Raw genomic sequence first — 20,682 nt, forward strand, 5'->3', positions numbered from 1 at the left:
AGGAGCACACTATTCAGCAGGTTATAGGTCTATCGAAGCTCATTTCGTGGTAATATGCTTAGTGTCAGAAGTTATTATAATAAGTTTGAAACCGCACCTCCCTCCCTCATTTCAGAATGCATGTGGATCTGTTGCAAAAAGGTAACAATGGTAAAAATAAAAGGTAAAAAGAGTAACAACGTTATCTTTTGATATAAGGAGGCGTCCCATAGAAAAACAGACTTCGGTTGTGTGGGATGCGAAGTCTGAGACCAGGCATCGCCATGGGGACTCAATTAGCGCCACCTATATAACAAAACTTGATGGGAGAAATAAAATGCCACAGTGCACCCCATTTTTTGCTGACGCGCTGAACACGACCAAACCAAGCCCTAAGACACTACAGTCACAGCGACAGAAGACTCTGCTGCCCACTCCAAATCTAGTGATACTCAAGCCTGCAACAGCTGAGGCACCCAAGTTAAGTGAAGAAATAAAGAGGACGGTAATGGCCACTCTTTCAGATGACCTGAAGCATACCAGAATCAAATCAAAAAGAAGAACCCGTAACACTGGAATAATAATTGAAACTGATACAAAAGAGGATGCAGAAAAAAATCATAACAAATGCCAAAATACCTACCATGGGCTTACTTGCTGAGCCCCCCCCCCCCGAAAGAGAGGACCATCGATCGTAATTTTCGATGTGCAGAAAGATCTGTATCCAATCTCCGTAAGGGATGAAATTTACAGGCGCAACCTGTAAAGTGCGTTCCCGGATACTGACCCAACAGAGCTCATAACTCCCAAGTTCCAAACTACGTCCAGATCAGGTGACTCCGCCAACTGGGTGGTGGAACTCACTCCAACAGCCTGGCAGGTGCTGACACACCAAAATCGTGTATATATATATATATATATATATATATATATATATATATATATATATATATATATATATATTTATTTATTTACACACACACACACACACACACTAGGGCTCACACCGCTTCAGAGAGCACGTAGCGGTGCCAAAGTGCTTCCGCTGCTGTAAACTCGGTCATACGACCCACACCTGCTCCCTGAAGGAGCAAATATGTGGACACTGTGCCGAAAAGGGTTGTGGCTTTGAGTCCTGCCCTAACAAGGTCAACCAACCCATCTGTGTTAACTGCAGGAGCTAGAAGCTTCCTCACACACACTCAATAAGAGACAACAAATGCCCTGTTTATATTAAAATGAAGAGTATGTACCAACAACGTATCAATTATAGGTACTCTCCCTAAAAATATAACGTAGACAAACTAAAATTCCTACAGATCAACGCTCAACGGGCTAAAGCTGTTGCTGTCCAACTTACAAAGATTGCAGAAGAGGAAAACATCGATGCCTTACTCATTCAAGAGCCCTACACCTATCTGAACAAAGCTAGGGGTTATCCTCTGACGTACAAAATTGTTCAGGCCCCTGGCGCCGCACCCTGGGCAGCGGTTGTAGTCAGAAACCCGACTCTTACAGTGACACAGATTTCACATCTCTGCTCCCCATGGGCTGCTTACGCCCACATCATCTCCTCTCTGGGTGAGCTCTATGCGATATCCCTTTATTGCAGGCCCGGGGAGGACATCCTACCAGCAATTCAGTATCTTCAACACGTGCTGAGGGAGCTTGACGGAGCAAGGATTGTTATTTCAGCCGATCTCAATTGCCGCTTAGCCTCTTGGTTCAGTGAAACGCCGGAGCATAAGGGTGCTGGAAATGGCGCAAGGTTGGAGGAGTTTCTGGAAAACAGTGGGTTGGACGTGGTAAATAGACCCAATCGCCTACCAACATTTTCGAGTACATTATGGGAGTCCACCATAGACGTTACTCTATCCACGAAATCTCTGACGCAGCATATCGCAGATTGGACGGTGAGAGACGGATGCTCTACCTCTGATCACCGCGCCATAACGTTCAACATTTGCAAGGCATTATCACGAGCGCCACCAGGCCAGTACACGCAACAAAGATATGCTGTAAAGAAGGCGAAGGGGAACCTGTTTTAGGATGCCCTTACTAACTCAGCTCAACATATTCCAACTAATATCATGCAGACAACGGATCCTGACACCCATCAGCGACTAATCACAGAAGCAATTGCAAAAGCTGCTAATGCATCCATCAAGCGCAAGGTCCCAGGCTCGGGAGCGGTCCCCTGGTGGTCGCCAGAACTTCATGCCCTGCGGCGTCAGGTCCAACAAAAGAGAAGAGCCTTCCAACGTGCCAGAAGAATGTGGCCCCCGGCTGAAATAGATTTCTTACGCAACGAATACAGAGAGGTGCGAAACGCCTACAATGCAATGATCAGACAGCGCAAAAAACTGTCCTGGGAGCATCTGGTCTCCACCACTGGTAACAAGGATCCCTAGGGCACGGTTTTCAGGATAATTACCAATAAACTCCCCAGAGGAGAGGTCACCTGCTCTACCACCACCACCCCACAAGGACACAAAATCAGAAACTGGAACCACTCAATGATGAATGTGCTAGACGATATCTTCAAACCATTACCGGACCAAATCTCCAGTGAGCAACAACAACTGTGCAGAGATAACGACAACTACCACTGTCAGCAACTGGAGGAGCATTTCAATAAAACGGAACTTTCCAAGACTATTGCTAGAGTCAGGAACAACAAATCCCCTGGATTGGACATGCTCGAACCGGAAATAAAGAAAGTAGCGCAATACAACCCACAAATTCTGTTAAATCTATACAACCACTGCCTTGAGGGGGGATTTTTTCCAACTGACTGGCGAACTGCCGCTATTAGGATCATCCTCAAGAACCCAACCAAGCCTCAGGATTGCCCTGCATCCTATCGAACCATTGCTCTTCTCACTGTGCTGAGTAAAGTTCTGGAGCAGCTGCTCAGGCAGACACTGGATGATCACTATAAAACAGAAAACCTTTCAGCACCAAATCAGTTTGGTTTCCGGTCGGGTATGTCCACGGTCGACGCACTGGAAGTAATTACAAATGCTGCCAACAACTGCACGAGCAAATATCTCCATGTCATCTCAATTGACTTTGCCGGGGCGTTGGACACCCTTTGGTGGCCGAACGTCCTTGGCCGAATGAGAGCGGCAAGGCTGCCTGGAAACTTGTACAGATGCATAGCCAGTTACCTTACAAATCGGAAGGTGGTGATTCAGGCACCTTTCTCCAAAGTCGAACGATAAGTCTATAGGGGCTGCCGGCAGGGCTCCATCCTCGGACACATACTCTGAAATTGTGTCTTAGATGAATTCCTCAACACAGATATAGCCGGAGTACAGACAATAGCCTATGCCGAAGACCTTTCCTTTATCTTTGCTGCCGACTCCCGAGCAGAGCTGGAGCGATTAGGCAACAGGGCACTCACTACCCTGCAGAGCTGCGTACAGAAACATCATCTCAAAATCTCAGGCACAAAGACGAAGTCCAACCTGCTCAGGGGACACCTGGATACCAGGAAGCGACCACAAATCAAAATTAATGGCACAACAATCAAACTGGTATCTGAACTGAAGCTCCTTGGGGTTGTCATAGACACAAAGCTCTCCTTCATCCATTTAAGGGGAGGGGGAAGTCTAGTTATGCTCTTTACTCATTTGGCAAAAGACAGATGTAGTGAGGTAAAGAAGACTACACATGTAGCAACGTATTTTTATAAATTTGTTTACAATGTTATTATTTAATTTTAAAAAAATCATAATTAATTTTCATATAATAATTATTTCGTTATTATTATTATTTTTAATACAGAACTCCAAGCGACTGAAGTTTGGAGTGAGAGCTACAGGTTGGGAAACTCAACCCTACAACATCAAGTAACAAGAACAAGTTTCAGGTCCTAAACTAAAAGGTAAACACGATGCGCTATCCATTGTAGTAAGTTAGTTAATTTATTGTTGCTAATTATTATTACATTTATTTTGTTCACCTTTAAATAGATCTGTAGGATGCGTACTCACCTTCATATACCACTTGAGACGCTCATCAGATTTTGAATATAGATGATTTTAAGTGCGCAACTCAGTTGTGTCAAGTTCTTCACACTGGCTGCTTCTTCAGTGAAGTTATTCGTCTATAATAAAGCGATGCCGCCTCGCATGCCACCGACACAATGCAAGGATGTGGCATTTCCAGGGGCCATCGAGACCACCGGAAAAATAAATACGATTTATGCCATGCGTTCTAAACTTAAATCACTAAATCTAATTTCATACATTTGCTATGCTTAGTGGTTTGAGATTCGTTTTGTGCGTATCAGAATAAAAAGGCAGCTCAGAAATCAAAAAGAAAGAAACAGTCATTTCGCTGATTGTTTCTTTATCTGACAGGGATACACAAGATTGGTGTATTTGAAGACGTAGTTAAAGGTCAGAAAATTGAATTGTAGATGAATAAGAAAAAAATGAAGAATGAAGGATCGAAGGAGAAAAGTGAACTAATATTTTTCAGAAGTAAGAATCTTAATTGAAAATGTTCATTATTTACTATTCTATAGCGGATTCCTATCTTAATAGAGGCAAACGTTAAAGCAGAGAAAGATGTTTTTACAAGATAGGACGTGAGGAGCGAGTAGTAGAACGCTAAAACTCAGCCATTTAATAATCTAATAGCATTGGACTTTCGAATAAATCAGAGTGGAACTAGGAATACCGTGCCGTACTTTAAGGGTCCACAACACCTGAAAAAAGTTCTCATAAACACATCGAGCGATCAGAGGCGGATTTAACGGCGGGCGCGCGCCCTGGGCCCCGACTTCTGAAGGGCCTACGCAGAACCTCAACAAATTAGTTGAACATATTAGTTCAAAACTTTGTGATTATTATTATGCTATTATTAATTATATATATATATTATATTCAAATTTTATTGGAAATAAAACATTAATAGTACATAATATTTTTTATTTATTTAAAAAATTGGTTAACATGCATTTTTATTTTCCCTGTCTCTCTTTTTTTTTTTTAAGGGGCCCAGTATTTTCTTCTGCGCCCGGGGCCTCAACCGACATTAATCCGGTCCTGCCGGCGATTCTGAATGGCTATGGAGCTATGGCTGTTTGAATTTTTAAAATTATCTTTAGAATTTAAAAGCTATGGAGTGTTGAAACAGCCAGTTTACCTAATATGAATGAACATTTTACTTAATGTGTGTGTGTGTGCTTATTCTTATTTGTTATGTTATTTTTTTTTTATCCGTCATCGTTGAGAATCGAACATATGTTTTCAAGAATTTTGTTCATTGTTTTCAGGTCCTGAATCGACTCTGAAAGTATGGTCTACTCCACTGTATGAACACCATATTTAATGCGTTGTAAAATCTCAAATAACAAGGGTTTCAGAGAGCTCTAATTTGTATTGTCTGTTAATTGATTATTACGGCTTTTTTCAAATTTAGGCCACGCGAGTAATAATCTCGTTAGTGTTGGTTTTCTTACGAGGGTTGTTCAAAAACTGCCGTGTACACGCGCTCTTCTGAGCAGGAATCACGTTTCGTAGGCCACATATAAAAGGAGACTGGTAATTGTGCGGCGGCGGCAGCAGCAACAGTTTCCTCAAATATACGCGAAAGAGAAAGTTCTTTCGCTGGGAGAGGAGTAAATGCGTGAAGTGTTATGAACTATCTTGTGACATTCATTATCTACATACTTTGTCTGAGGTGGCACCCGCACTGACGTCCATCTTCAACTGTATATTCTGTATTCAAGTAGAACCGAAGTGTGTGTAATGTTTGTTTTTTTATATATATATATATATATATATATATATAGAGAGAGAGAGAGAGAGAGAGGGATCTTCGCCACCAGAGAGCAGGCACCGCTTGGGTATCTGCTACCTGGTGCACATCCCTATGCATGTGGAGCCAGGCTAGGGTCTACTTCGTCTGTGCTGTTTGCACTAAAACCCCTCACCCAGTGGAGGTAGTGCATAACCGGTGGGTGCCAACAACCCCGCTCCCAGGCACTGTCTTGTGACATTCACCTGAGACGCATAATGGCATTGTACGAGTTAAAAAAAAAAAAAATAAAATAAAAATGAAGAAACAGGGAATATGAAAGTCGTTCTGATTATTGCATACTACTGAAACAACATTTTATTTCATGCTGTTTCGCTTCCACATCAACCTGTAAATGCCGCATATTGCACTTCTGATTAATGAGGAAAGTGGCTTTTACTAATTTATTGACAAAGGAGGGCCGTGTTTTAGCTCGTATTTCTAGAAAAAACAACGTGAGTTAGAGGAGGAGTTGTTATCGCATACATTTTTTTTTAAATAAATCTTTTTAATGATAAATGGAATTAGTTTTTATAAACTTTTGAGTTCTTTTGTTTCTTTCTGAATTAAGAGAGAAAGTATCAACAGTGGCCCGTATCGTATGTTTTGCTTTGGAAATTAATTTTTTTTTTTTTTTTTTGGCTAAGTGGGTAATTATGGTAAACTATTGTCAGGTATGGCCGTATCTGTTAATGAAAAAAAGAGATTCGGAGAATTTTTGAAAAATTCCAAATTTTAATGTGGTTTTACGATTTATTTGTGAAAAGACAAGACGGATAAAAATTAGTGCAAAAAAAGACTTTTACTTCTGTCGTAAACCTTGAGAGTTGGCAGCTATGCACCTTAATTACGAGTTTTTTGTATCATATGCCTTATTTCGTAACGAAAATTATTTTACTAGTTATATATGATTTGTAGTTACCGACCACACGTAGATGACCAATGCTCGAATTTTTGAAATGAAAACTGAGAAATTTTTACAGCTTTCGTAGTAGATTGCCGTGTTTGTAAGCGTTATTAATGCACGAATTGTCAACCAATTATGTGAAGTTGGGGAGGACTGCCTTTCACGCGTTTTAGCAGACCAGAGTTTAGAAAATAGAGCAATACCAGATAATGAGTTCTCTTGTATTGTACTATTTTCAAACAGCTTCACCAAAAGGTTAATCTAGTATTTATTTAAAAAAGTTACCACCTGTTACCTAATGATGGACATTTAACTCTTGAAACAGGCTATCATCTTTTAGATAAATGGCATATTAATTTTTTATGCAATACCAGGGCAACTCGTTGTGAAGACAAAATTTATTCTGCTGCTGTTGTTTGTAGGGCTTTAGTCGCATCGGCGACTTAAACCATATTGCGATGTTGTGCATTATGTCTGTACAAGTGTGGGCGTGTGTGCAGAGAAGATATTCCTCCCACGGCATAGATTTATAAATTAGATGGCTTTTATCAGCATTTCGGTTTGTCCTTAGTTAACAATTTCTCTATTGATATATATGTATAGATTCGTTATTGACTCTGTTTACTTTTCTTTGCTTAAGAAAACTATTTTAGAGTATAAATTTAAAAATTACAATGTACGTAACAATTTTTAGCTGGAGTTTTCATCCTATTATAAACTTTTCCTTGGCTAATCTGTCTCGGAGATCAAATATTCTTCTCAACCCATTAAAATACTGCAGGTAACAATAAACCATTAGATTACAACAAAAAAACTTCTTGACATCCGACTTTAAAGTGAATATGCTATAACTTCCTGAAATACAATGTGGGAAGGTTTACTGAAAACAGAAATAGTGAGAATAAATGAAAAAAAAATAGTTCAGTGAATTTATAAGTGAACCATGAAAGTATTCTAGTTAGCTGACACACCTTATCGGATCTGTTAGAAAAAGGAGAATTGCAGATGCAGATGCTGATTCAGAATAACATCCATGGAAATATCTATTGAAAAGGTGTGGATACTGCTGCTCAGTGTTCATTTCTAATCTGAGTTAAAAGTTTTTCTGGCACCTCCGTAGTCAGGAGCAGCAGTGGGTAGCACACGCTTCTTGACAAGACCGGGCTTCGAGCCCATAACCACCAAATGCGGAAAGGTCGGGAAATGACCACCGCATATCCCCGGAGCAATATGGCCTTAGTTGCTAATGCTCCTAAAAACCAAATAACAATAACAACAAAAGTTTTTCTAAGAGACTTCCTAATATGAATTATCGCGGTAGGGTTCCGAAACTATTCTCCTCTTTCTAAAATACCTCAGTGATCGACTCTCGAATCTCTTTTATTTATAAGTTAATAATATCGTAGAATTGGTATAGAACTAATGTACGGCTTTCTGATTAAGTTCGCCAAATCAGGGTCATCTTACATTCCTTCACAACCTTAATTTGGAAAAAGCTTATATTGTAAATCGGTTGATGAGGTTGTTCAAATTCACTCAGAGGAGCTGAGGCAAACTTCTCTATTTTGTGTCTCCTAGAAGATGCGCGCTACGGCAAGAAATAATCTATGGTTTTATCAAGATATGAAAAGAGCCTTCAACAGAAATCCAAGATATTATATAAGATGGAAGAAGACTAAGATAGTCCTCAGAATAGATGTTTTATAAAAAATGGAAAGTGCTCACTTTTAAAACTGAAAGGAAATGTAAGCTTGTATGCAAGTTATGGTTTAGGGATCCCCCTCCCCTTTGTTTGGAAACTAATTCAAGTGTTAAAATCAGATATTTAAGAACGTGATGTGATGTGCTCGTATATTCAATAAGCCTATTTTAACTCTATATAATATTAAATTTGGCATTCAGTACAGAAATCGCAAATTTCCTCTCATTATTCCTTTTCTAATTTGAAAAGTTTTTGAAGTTTCATTATGTTTGTGTTTTTAAATGGTCCCTGCGCCATTTAATTTATATATGTTTCACGGATTTTATTGCATGGAAGAACTGCAATAAATGTAAAAGCGCAAGAAAAGTCACGCTGCTCTGCTTGTTATTTCAAAAGAGAAACTTCGGTAGTTTTCTTAAAATGGGAAGAATATTGAACGCTTGTCGGAAAACATTGCACAACAGTATTCCTAAATGGACATTCGCAGAAAGGGCAGTGTGTTAGTGCTCAGAAACTGGGTGCAATTTAGGAGATGCAAAGAACGTCGTTTATATCCCGTCAAATGGTAGGAATTGCAAACAATAGGTTGGCTGGTTGTAAAAAGGCCAAATTGCGCTGTGTATGTTAAATCTGTAAATTGCGTGTAGTCTGTGGTCAATTTGCTGCTTGCTGGGCGAAAAAGAAGCCTGCAAACAACGGTGAGTAGCAGGATATCTGATCGCACGTGAATCAAATTCGATTAGATACGGCTCTGACTATACTGTACATTCAGTCCTCACTTGAGTAACTTGTTTTTTTTTTTTTTTTTTTTTAAGGAAATTCCTAACTCGAATGAAAAGTATTAAAATCTATAAGTGCCATGCACGGGTTGAAGACTGAGAAGACAAAAGATACTGTACTTGTCGACACTCGACTTCAATTTCTGTAGATTGAAATTTTCGAGAAATATATTTGTTGTAATTTTCCATAAATATATTTTCGAGAAAGTTCTTCCAGAGAACAGAAGTAGAAGGGATAAAGGGGGAAAAGTTGGTTTTAAAAATTGGACTGTGAATGCATGCTGACTGGTTGCGACACATGTTTGAACTGGTTTGGAAGAGTGTGGAAATTAGTTCAGAGGAACAGCCGGTTCCTGAACACATCCACACGTGAGTTTAGGAATTAGCTGGATATTAGCAAATTTCCAAGCAGCAGAAAAAAAAATAATAATTAATAAAACACTCAATGAAATAAGAAAGTAAAAAGGCGAAAAAGAACAGCAGCAAACACAGAATCACCAAGTGGAGAAATGTCATCACCACCCGAAACTTTCTTGGCATCAGAACATTTCAGTATTCTTCTAACATCCTTTTGTCGGAAGACAATGGGACTATTGAGCGGAGTGTATATGGTAAGGTATAGAGATAATTTACCAAGATCGTCATTAACAGAGTTAGAAGAAAAGTAAGTTGGCTTTATCTTAAAGTGAGGATTCAAGAAAACCATCAGGTAGCAACAAAAGAAAGGTTGTGGCTAATAGATTTAACCAGAGATCAGAATTAGAGACTGTGTATTGAAATTGGAGCTGAGACCACGGACATTTGTGGAATGAATGAGGAAGTTTTTGGAAGGTTTTGGTCCTTTTACAGATAAGTTTGTTCTGTTTAGTCTGACTATTCATGATGCAGTCAGCAGATAAAGTAAAAGTAGAGAGAAGTGAACACATTGTATGAATTAATGAAATTTTTGGTACATCAAAAGAATATACCCGAAATATACCATTCCTTACCCTCGAAGTATAAGGAATATTGGATCCTTCCATGGTGACTTCCTATCATGACTTAAAAAGACATTACTCATACTGCATGATAGAAAAGAAGGGCGCCGGTGGAGCTTTACGCTTGAGACCAGACATGGGTTTCACTTCTTCCAGCCTCCAGTAAAGAAAGTTGGTACCGCACCGGATGATGAGTGTCATCTGGCACCTTTTATCCTGAGGATACAGAAGAGTGACTTTCCTCTGTGCGATTTTAAGTGACGCCTTAATATCAGTTTCATCAGTTTAAGACTCCCAGATAGTAAACCTTAGTTATCATACCTGGAAGAATGTCAGTGACAAACGTCGGAAACCAGAGTTGTTTCTTGTTTTTCGTTTTTGCACAAAAGTAACTAAGGCTATGAGACGTCAACGTGTTATGTCCAAATTGCTTGTACAGTATTTGCATGTTTTGTTGGATGAAAACCCACGTTTCCTTGGGAGAAGAACCGTGCGACCCTGGCCCCAGACCGACTATGTCTGCCTATGAAGAAAAGCTCATTAATTACTCCCTTCTTGGTGTAACTTTATTAGGCACTCCTATCTCATATCGCGAAGATCGTTATTTTTGCTCCAACACAGAGGCGATTCGTCTTAGATGTAATTCGTTACTGAAAGGTAATCAATTACAAGCACATTGGGTGAAGTCTTGCAATTCTCGTAGAGTGGCTGTGGTGGTCCCTTGAAATTCTTTTAGAGTGGAGTGTATTTCCCGTGACCGCTAGTCTGGGGAACTACGGGACAGTTCCCCAGGCCAGCGTCCCTTTTCACTTCATCTCACACGTGCCCTGTAAAGTGTGTAGTTGTCTGACGGCACCAGGGGTTATGTTTCTTGAACCAGTTCGGAATGATGCAAGCATGGTGCATTATTTTTCTGGAGGTGAATGTCACCGATGGCATTTGAGAAGAGGAAGAAGCTGTTTACAGGGAAAACTGATATTGAGTTAAAGAAGAGGTTAGTAAAAAGGATTTAGGGATGAAAGCCTCAGACCAAGGGAAAACTAACTAGGCGAACAAATTAGTGCAAAAGCATCATTTTAGTTCGTAGTAAATCACCGAAGTATGCGAAATGGCATCGTTTTTGTTACATCTCATATTGTGAACGCCTTGACAAGGAGTTGCCTGTTATTGCACTACTTCGAATAAGCAAGGCTTCCCCAGTAAAGAAGACTTATTCTTGGCGGTAACCACCATCCAGATGGCACCGTTTCGAAGCTTGAGAGACCAACAAGCTTCATCGATTGTGACGCAGGATAAAGTAGTCAGAGGGGCTTGTTTCAAAAGTCGGAGACTGTCTCCTGAGGAAAACAGTGGAGCAAGCTAAACGCTGTCCCCACGTACAGCTAACACAAGGAAGAGCAAGACTGTCCAGCCCAATGCAACTGCGTTAGTAACCACCTAGGAAGGAAGAAAAAGCCAACGTATGAAGTCGAGCAGCGAAATGAATACGTTCATCATGCAAGCATACTGCGAAGTAACCAAGCTAGAGACCGCCTCAACCAACAGTAATAATAATAATCATAGTAACCAGACACAACTAACCACTCCATGCCCTTGGTATCGGTCACAGCATGGGAAAAAAATCCCATAAGGAGAAAAGTCACAATAATAATAAATCACAACAGAATTTGTTTTTGTGACATTAAATAATAATAATACATAATTCTTTATTGAAAAAAAATTAAAATACATGGATTCCTATAACAGAGCAAATTTAAATTTGATTTGATATAGTAGCCTTGAAAATCCCTCATCGGATCATATTGTGGACTATAAATTGCCACACTGGCTTCGCAAATAATGTCAGCGGTCTAGATTTACCTTTGAACATTTAATCCATTATATGGATTGAGCTGCGCTCCCAGCCACTTCATTAGGGTTATTAAGATTTATCTGTATGTAACAATCTATACAAAAATATGTAAATCGAGTGGTCACATGATGTGTGACGTGTGAAGGATAGCACTACAGAGCCGTGTGATCCGACTCTATGCCCAAATCAGTCGCTCACAACGAGGAATGGGCAGAATTCGATGGGTTATGACTGTTTGCGTGTTTATCAAGTGCTACAGCGAGAACAACTGCACTTGTTGAGTGTTGGATGATTACTTCCTTTCGAGTCTTCAGCGAATGAAAAACATTAGTGAACTAGCGCAGCTGTGACTGAAAATGTAAGGTTGTAGAGCGAGGTGCTCGATGTGTGGGGCTGATCAACAGGAATATTCGTGTGTTGTTGTGGCGAACTCCAAGGTTTCCCGCATTAGCCGCTGCTGTACACCTTGTGAAGAAGCTTGCGCCAAAGCGAGCGATTTGTATGTAGTGTGTTGAGTGTGTAAGTGTAATGATATGTTCTGTTGTTGTGTGGTCGGCCGGCACCTGGCAGCAAAACCTGGTCACCGCGTCCTATCCCCGCCACGTGGAGGCGGTCAGGGTCAGTTATCGTCTTGCTATATCTGCCTAGGACAGGTCCCAGGCAGATGCCAATTGAGTAGGAACGGCAGAAGTATGTGAGATAGGAGAAGTGTTTTTTTTTTTTTTTTACTTGTTATTTTTTGGCACATCAGCTTCTATGGCCATAATGCACCTCCCAAAGTTTTTGCATTTTACTGTGATCCAAAGCCGAGGCGGGATTCGAACCCGCGATCCAGTGGAGTTACTACAGAGAAAAACCTTGAGACAAGTAAGTGAAAAATACAAGGACGGGGCTTACCCCATGAGCGACTGGACTGAAATAGACTCAACATTGAAGAAAAGAGACTTAACGCAGCACCGCTGCCAAACGCCATTTGGCGACTTGAATACCCAGCGACTTCATCTTTAATACCCATATCCCCGGTGGGGGGGGAGATGGTCTTACTGTCTCCTCCCCTTCTCGCCGTTCCCACTTTCCCTTCTGGTGGGGCATGGGCATGCCCCACTGTGACTTGGGGTTGCCTCCTCTCTCGACTCCATACTTCTGTTTTTTCCCCAAAGACTTCAGTCTCCCCACCCACTCTACCTGCACATACGCAAGCGAATGCCCTACATGTCGGAATTAATTTAATCATCTCCAAATTACGTTTTTCGCCCATACACTTGGCCTTTCAAAAATTTAGCGTTATTCCTCATCGAATTTACCAAAAATAAATATATATATATATTTTTTTTTTTTCTCTCTTTTTTTTTAGGTCCTAGCCGCCGAAATCTCAGGAAATTAAGCGGCAGGACCTGCCAGAGTAAATCTTAGTCTACTAGTGTTTCCTGGTCTGCCTCCACGGGGCGAAAGTGGAGCAACGTTGGGCCTCAGTAGGGGTCCAGCGGCTAAACGATCAGATGAACAACGGTACATGACTACACATATACAATATCCATACACTTTTAAATCTCTGGCATTTCCCAGCGAACTGGTTCACCCACAATGAAAGCAACGCGGAGATGGGGGGAACCCCTGGTGCCGTTTGACCCTAAACACACTTTACCTTTGGGTTACCAGGCAGGCAGTTTACCCACCTGGCTAACCAGGTCGGCAATAGGAGAAGTATGGGAACACGGTAGGACTGGAATAGTATAGCAAGTGATCGATCGACAGGAGGATCCAACAGGAAAAGAAGCGTAATTGTCGCCAGGCAACGGAATAGTTAACTTTTGCGTTTAATGCGAAGACATGACAAGGCATCAACACGGGTAACATGCGCCGTTTCAGAAATTGTTGTCTCCGCATACGATCGGGGGGGGAGGATAAGCGACGATCTCGTAAACGGTACCGTGTGGATGTTTTTGCTCAACTGAGAATAACTAGCACTATACTTCTTCTCTGAGGAAGTGCTTATTATTCGAAAAGCACGAGCAAGGAAACCCTTTCTGAAAGGGCTCCCAATATGAGATGTTGCATAATGAAGCCATGTTATGCTTTTTATTATAACTACGAAAGATTTGATACTGAATTAACCGTGCGATGTAATACACTTTTTCCTTAGCTTGAAGCATTTGCTTTAATTGTTAGTATTAGTAATGGCCACACGGTGCAAGGAAGCCTATGGCTCATGCTTCACCAGCCAAAAAAAAAAATAAAATAAATAAAATAATAATAATAATAAAATAACAAAAAAATAAAATAATAAGAATAGAAACAAATTAATAAGAAGAAGAAAATTAAAAAACAAAAAATAATAATAAAAATAAAATAAGAGAAAAGGAAATGAACGACCTATGCATTTCCCTCCTCCCTTAGGTAATTATCCAGCTGACCTTTGAATTTCCCAAAACTGTCAGCCTCTACCGGCCATGTAGGTAACTTATCCCAGTAATTTATAACTCGCTGGCTAAAATAGAACTTCCTACAATCCAGTCTAAACAACTCCACCCGTAACTTGAAATTATGGCTCCTCGTTCTAGAATCATTTATAACCGTGAAAATTACGTCCTTATTCATTTTGCTTATGCCTCTCAGACCCTTAAACACCTCAATCGAGTCTCCTCTAAGGTGCCTAGTTTCCATGATCTGCAATCCACATATTCAAATCCTTTCCTCATATGGACACCCATTTGCCGATCTCGCCAGATTAGTGAACCTGTCTTTGGACCCTTTCAAAAACAAATGTCTTTCTTTAAGTGCGGTCTCCATACTTGAACACAGTGTTCCAAGTGTGGACTAACAATTGCCTTATACAATGGGATTATGACGCCTTTGTCTCTACCAGCGATTGTACGATAAATCATCAATAGGACACCATGGGCCCTCCTTGCAACCAGGGGATATTCATGTGTTGTTGAGGCAGATCCCAGGGTTCCCCTATCAGCGGCCATTGTACATCTTGTGTAGAGGCTTACGTCAAAACCGGCCATTTTTATGTAATGTGTTGGATGTGTAAGTGTAGTAATATGGTGTGTTGTTATGTTTTCGGTCGATACCTGGCTCTTAGCAGATGGGAAGTAGCAACACCTGGTCACAACGTCCCATCCCTGTCACCTGGAGGCGGCCGGGATCTATTATCACCTGCTGGTTTAACCCAGGGCAAAAGACCCGAGAGAGCCCAAAATAGGATGAAATGAAGAGGCTATAGAAGGAGAAGTTCGGGAGCCGGAGAGGTAGAATAGAAGAGAAGAGGATTAAACAGAGGAACCCTCCAATAGTTAGAAGGTAAAAGAAATAAAGCAAGACTAAAGGAGATAGAGGTGGAGAAGTGGACTGACTTCTCATGCTATGGCAAATAATCCCATGGAGTATCCCATCCTAGAAGCTAGGATCAGCAAGATTTCTTGAAATATAATTATGTCTAATCTCTTGTAGACATTGCTTCAAGCACTTATAATTTTTTTTATTTTTTTACCCCAATCACGCTATAAACAGGTTCCACGTCTTTGCAACCAGTCTACAATGCTCGGAGAACTTCATATCTGACCGTATCGTAATACCCAAGTCCCTTTCCTCCACTACCGGCTTTAGTTCAACTACGCCAAGTGTATAAGTCATTTTGGGGTTACTGTTCGTCAGGTGCAATACCTTACACTTTGATGGATTAAAGCATAGCTGCCATTTTTCTGACCATCTCTGAAGTCTATCTAGGTCATTCTGAAGAAGCTGTGCTTGGCGGTAATAATTAACTACTCTACAAATCTTTACATCATCTGCAAATTTAGACATCACGTCCTCTATCCCTTCATCGATGTCATTTATGAAAATCAAAAACAACAATGGTCCTAATACTGATCCTTGGGGAACCCCACTTCTTACATCAACCCAATCTGAGGAATAACCATTTATCCAGAATTTTTATCTAAGTGATCCTGAATTCCACCATTGAGCACTGTTTCCATGATTTTACCTACTATTAAATTAGACGAACCAGCCAGTAATTTCCCACTTCACTCTTAGAACCTCCCTTATGTATTGGAGATACATTGGCAATTTTCCAATCCAAAGGAATCACTCCCGAGTCCAGTGATGCTCGCATAATTAGCCTCAATGGTTCAATGCACTCACTGCCGCCTCCCTTAAGATTACAAGGTATATGCCATCAACCCCAGGAGCCTTGCTGGCCTGTAGGCTCGAAAGGTTTTTCGTTAAACAAACGTGTGAAATTTCAACATCATTATTGCTTTTTTTTTCAACTTCACTTCCAGAATTTCTCATTTACATGAAGGGTTTTTTTTTCTTTGTCTTTTTTTTTTTTCTTTTCTGTTTAGCTGTCTACCCCTTTCGTATTTCGATTTCACACTGGCTAGTTAATTAAACAGCAATTAGCTAAATAAGCTTACTGCTGAACATCGTTCCATGTCATGAATAATTTTTTATTTCTTAGAGAAAAACAAAATAGCTGATTCCTAACGTGTTTTTCATTCTGGCGCTGTGCTCATTATTTCAGGATATATATATATATATATATATATATATATATATAAAAATTCCCGACCTTCTGAGAAAGAAGGCAAACTGCCATTACTAGAATTCCCGAAGTAGGCTCTCTCCTGTGAGTTTTGGGAAGAAATAATGTAAAGCACGTAGTCCTTAAGGATTTGAAAGTCAACATAAAGTAGAAATATGGGCTGTACAGTAAAGTAACCTGGGCTATTCAGTCAATATTCAACAGATAGATTTGCGCAACTTTTTTTGCGCAGATGTTTGTGTATACACTCCATATATCGATATTCCCAAAGTACCATTTTAAAAAAAGTTCTTATACTTCCATCCACCATTCGAGTTCGGTATATTTGTAGCATGGGATTAATGTTATTTGGTAGGCACAAAGAGCACGTCCTGATGAGTTATGGTTGCGTGCTCTCTGACGTACTTCGTTGTTTGGGAAAACATAACATTTGACTCGGCGAAAGGTTAAAACAAAATTTTGTACTTAAATCCACACATGAAAGCAAAGAAAGGTGTTTCTCATTAGAGATCTTCCTCGTAATAATTTCCTACATCTAAACCAACGAAAATAACTGAAGAAAGGTGAATCAAGTCACCCAGTTTACTTTCAGACATATCTTTGTGATAATTATATGATCAGGGAAAAGTTCCAGGATATTTTCACAGCAGGAGGAGCACTTTATTGAAGTGAAACTTCTTTAGGCTCACTGCAGGCGGTTTTCAGATGGGAGTAACTTGCGTTCGTGGATTGACAAAAAACGCAACGAAAATACGACCGTTGCCATAAATAAACGCATTACAGGCACTCTGAACAGCCAACTATCGTACTAGACTAAATGCCCTAGTTTTCGTGCGATCACCGAAGTTAAGCAGCATTAAGCTGGGTTCCCAGGTGATCACCTTCCCAATTAGTAATTAGCCTGTGCTTAACACTCCTCCTATTTTCGCTTATTAGAATCGCCTTTAATAGAATTAAAATTCAATTTGTAAGCGCCGGTTACAATGACCGGCGTTTACTCCATATCGTATAGCGAACGGTATTTTGTTATGGAGTGTCCATCATAAAGTTATCTGATCGTACAGTGAACCAATCGAAAAGTCATCTGATCGTACGGTGAACCAATCGAAAAGTCATCTGATCGTACGGTGAACCAATCGAAAAGTCATCTGATCGTACGGTGAACCAATCGAAAAGTCATCTGATCGTACGGTGAACCAATCGAAAAGTCAACTGATCGTACGGTGAACCAATCGAAAAGTCAACTGATCGTACGGTGAACCAATCGTAAAGCGGGGATCCACTGTAAGGCGTATAGAGCACGTACACGTGCAATGCGTCCGTGGATATTACAAAAATCCCAAAGAAAATGCGACACGAAATGATTCATCCCCCATCATTGTAGCAATCCGTACCAGGCTCGAGCGACGCATTACCCAATCAGTACCCTACTGATTTCGTCATTCTCCACCGTATTTAATAATAATCAGGCAAAATTTCGAATTTTGCCTGTCGAAGATTAATAGTTAACTTTGTAAACGTATAGAGCAAGAATACGTGTAATGCGACCACCGAAACTACCTCCATTGAGTACAAAGGAGAGATCTATGGCCGAAGAAATTACAGCATGCGATGGAGTTGAACAAAGAAGCCGGAGAAGATCCATCCACACCTTCAAAAATGTTAGAAGTGAATTTGGAAGAAGGAGTCAGGGAAGTTGATATTACAAATGAAAACGACGAAAGTCCTCGAAGCCAAGCCGTAAACGAAAAGCGAAGTAGCCAAAACCGACTGACAGAAATAAACCATCAAATTGTTCAACACGCTACGTGTTGTAGCGGGTGTTCTACACAGCAGGAGCAGCAACAGGGTTTAAGAAACAACGAAGCATCCACGCACAGTTTAAACGTACATTCCTGGATAATGATTTTGGTTCAGTCTGTTCCGTGTGTGAGAGGCTTTTGCTCAAGAACGATGTGCAGATTTTTGCAACTCGAGATCTTCAAACAGCATTTCCAAATGAGGATGTAATTCAAATTTCGGCCTGTAACAGCTGTCGTGGCCCGCTCAAGAACAAAGTGATCCCGGCTCTATCGAAGTCAAATGGCTTTAAATATCATCCGATGCCACAGCACTTGCCAAAACTAGATTTGGTAACGGAACGTCTCATATCTCCGAGGCTCCCATTCATGGAGATTCGTCGCCTGCGGTATTCATACGGTCAATACGGGATCGTCGGTCAAATGATAAATGTTCGCCTAAAGAAGTTTCACTTAACTTCCGCTATGCATGCTCGGCACAAACACTAATTTTTATTATTTTTTTTTATCGCTAATCGAAGCGATAAGAGTACAGTAATTTGCAATACTCTTACTCTAGTATATTAGTTGATTGAATGATTAAAACATTTTCATACTGGACACTTGAATAGTCTGTGTGACTTGAATTAGCATTCAATACTTGAATTTCTGTAAACCTGTAATTTTCATGAATACAAATGGAGAAGGAGATGAAGAGAAAAAGTTCAGCTAGTTTGGAAGTGGACCGTGAATAGATTCAGTGGTTTATGTTGGAGACTTGCTAACTGGTTACATAATAATAAAATTCTTTAATAAATTAACTGGTATACATTTTTCATTCCCTGCACAGATAACCAAAGGAATCTTACAAATATCTCCTTGTCATCTCAATTGACTTTGCCTGGGCGTTGGACACCCTTTGGTGGCAGTACGTCCTTGGCTGGATGAGGGCGGCAAGGCTGCCTGGAAACTTGTACAGATGCATAGCCAGTTACCTTACAAATCGGAAGGTGGTGATTCAGGCACCTTTCTCCAAAGTCGAACGACAAGTCTATAGGAGCTGCCCGCAGGGCTCCATCCTCGGACACACTCTGGAATTGTGTCTTAGATGAATTCCTCAACACAGATCCAGCCGGAGTACAGACCTTAGCCTACACGGATGACCTTTCCCTTATCTTTTCTGCTGACTCCCGAGCAGAGCTGGAGCTATTAGGCAACAGGGCACTCACTACCCTGCAGAACTGGGTACAGAAACATCATCTCAAAATCTCAGGCACAAAGACACAGTCCATCCTGCTCAGGGGACACCTGGATCCCCGGAGGCCACCACAAATCAAAATTAATGGCACAACAATCAAACTGGTATCTGAACTGAAGCTCCTTGGGGTTGTCATAGACACAAAGCTCTCCTTCATCCCACATCTAAATTATCTCCAGAAAAAGATAAAAAAACAACACGGCTATGGTTGCTAGGGTAACTCGTCGAGAGTGATTATTAAAGAAGCGTACCCTGGCTTTGTACTATAAAGCAATGTTTTTACCTGCGATCACGTATGGCTCCAGTGTCTGGTTTCACAGCGCTGCCACAGTGGTGAGCAGCAGGAAACTGAACATCATTTAGCGGCCGACCCTTCTAATGGTCTCCAGGGCGTGCTGCACCACCAGTACCCATACCCTGCAGGTACTTACAGGCTTCCTGCCCCTGGACTTCGAGGTCGTTCGAGCTGGAATTCTATATCTGCTTGGAAAAGGACGTTCCACAACCTTCAGTCAGACAAAATTTTCTACGTAGTGTAAACAGGCGGCTAGAAAGGCATATGGAGTCATGTCTATTATATACAGGTCGTTCGCTTAGGAAAAAGGATGTCTTTGTCCCTTTGTATAAGACGATGGTGAGACCTCATTTAGAATATTTGTGTTCAGGTCTGGAGTCCACACTTGAAGAAAGACAGAAATTCTAGAAAAGGTTCAGAGAAGGAAAACTAGATTGTTGAGGTACAGTAATCGATGTCCATATGAAGAAGGGCTTAAAAGTGCGGCCTACAAAATATGGCAACTAGACATCTTAAAAGGGGAGATCGATAGAAGTATATAAAGTCCTGAAAAGAATCAGTAAAATGAAATAGAGGTATATTTTTACTGGTAAAAGAAAGAAATTGTGGGGGGACACAAACAGGAAATTTCAGGGAGTAAGATAAGGCTGTATTTCATGAAGCTTACCATCGGGCAGCGTGTTGTAAATCATTGGGATGAACTGTGCAACAACGGTCGAGGTGGATATAACATTCAAAGTGGAATTGGACAAGCACTTTTTCGTAATTAAAGAAATATGAATGGTAGCCTTT

This window comes from Mastigoproctus giganteus, chromosome 11, assembly GCF_048544385.1.
Source record: "Mastigoproctus giganteus isolate SK-2022 chromosome 11, ASM4854438v1, whole genome shotgun sequence".
NCBI lineage: Eukaryota > Metazoa > Arthropoda > Arachnida > Uropygi > Thelyphonidae > Mastigoproctus > Mastigoproctus giganteus.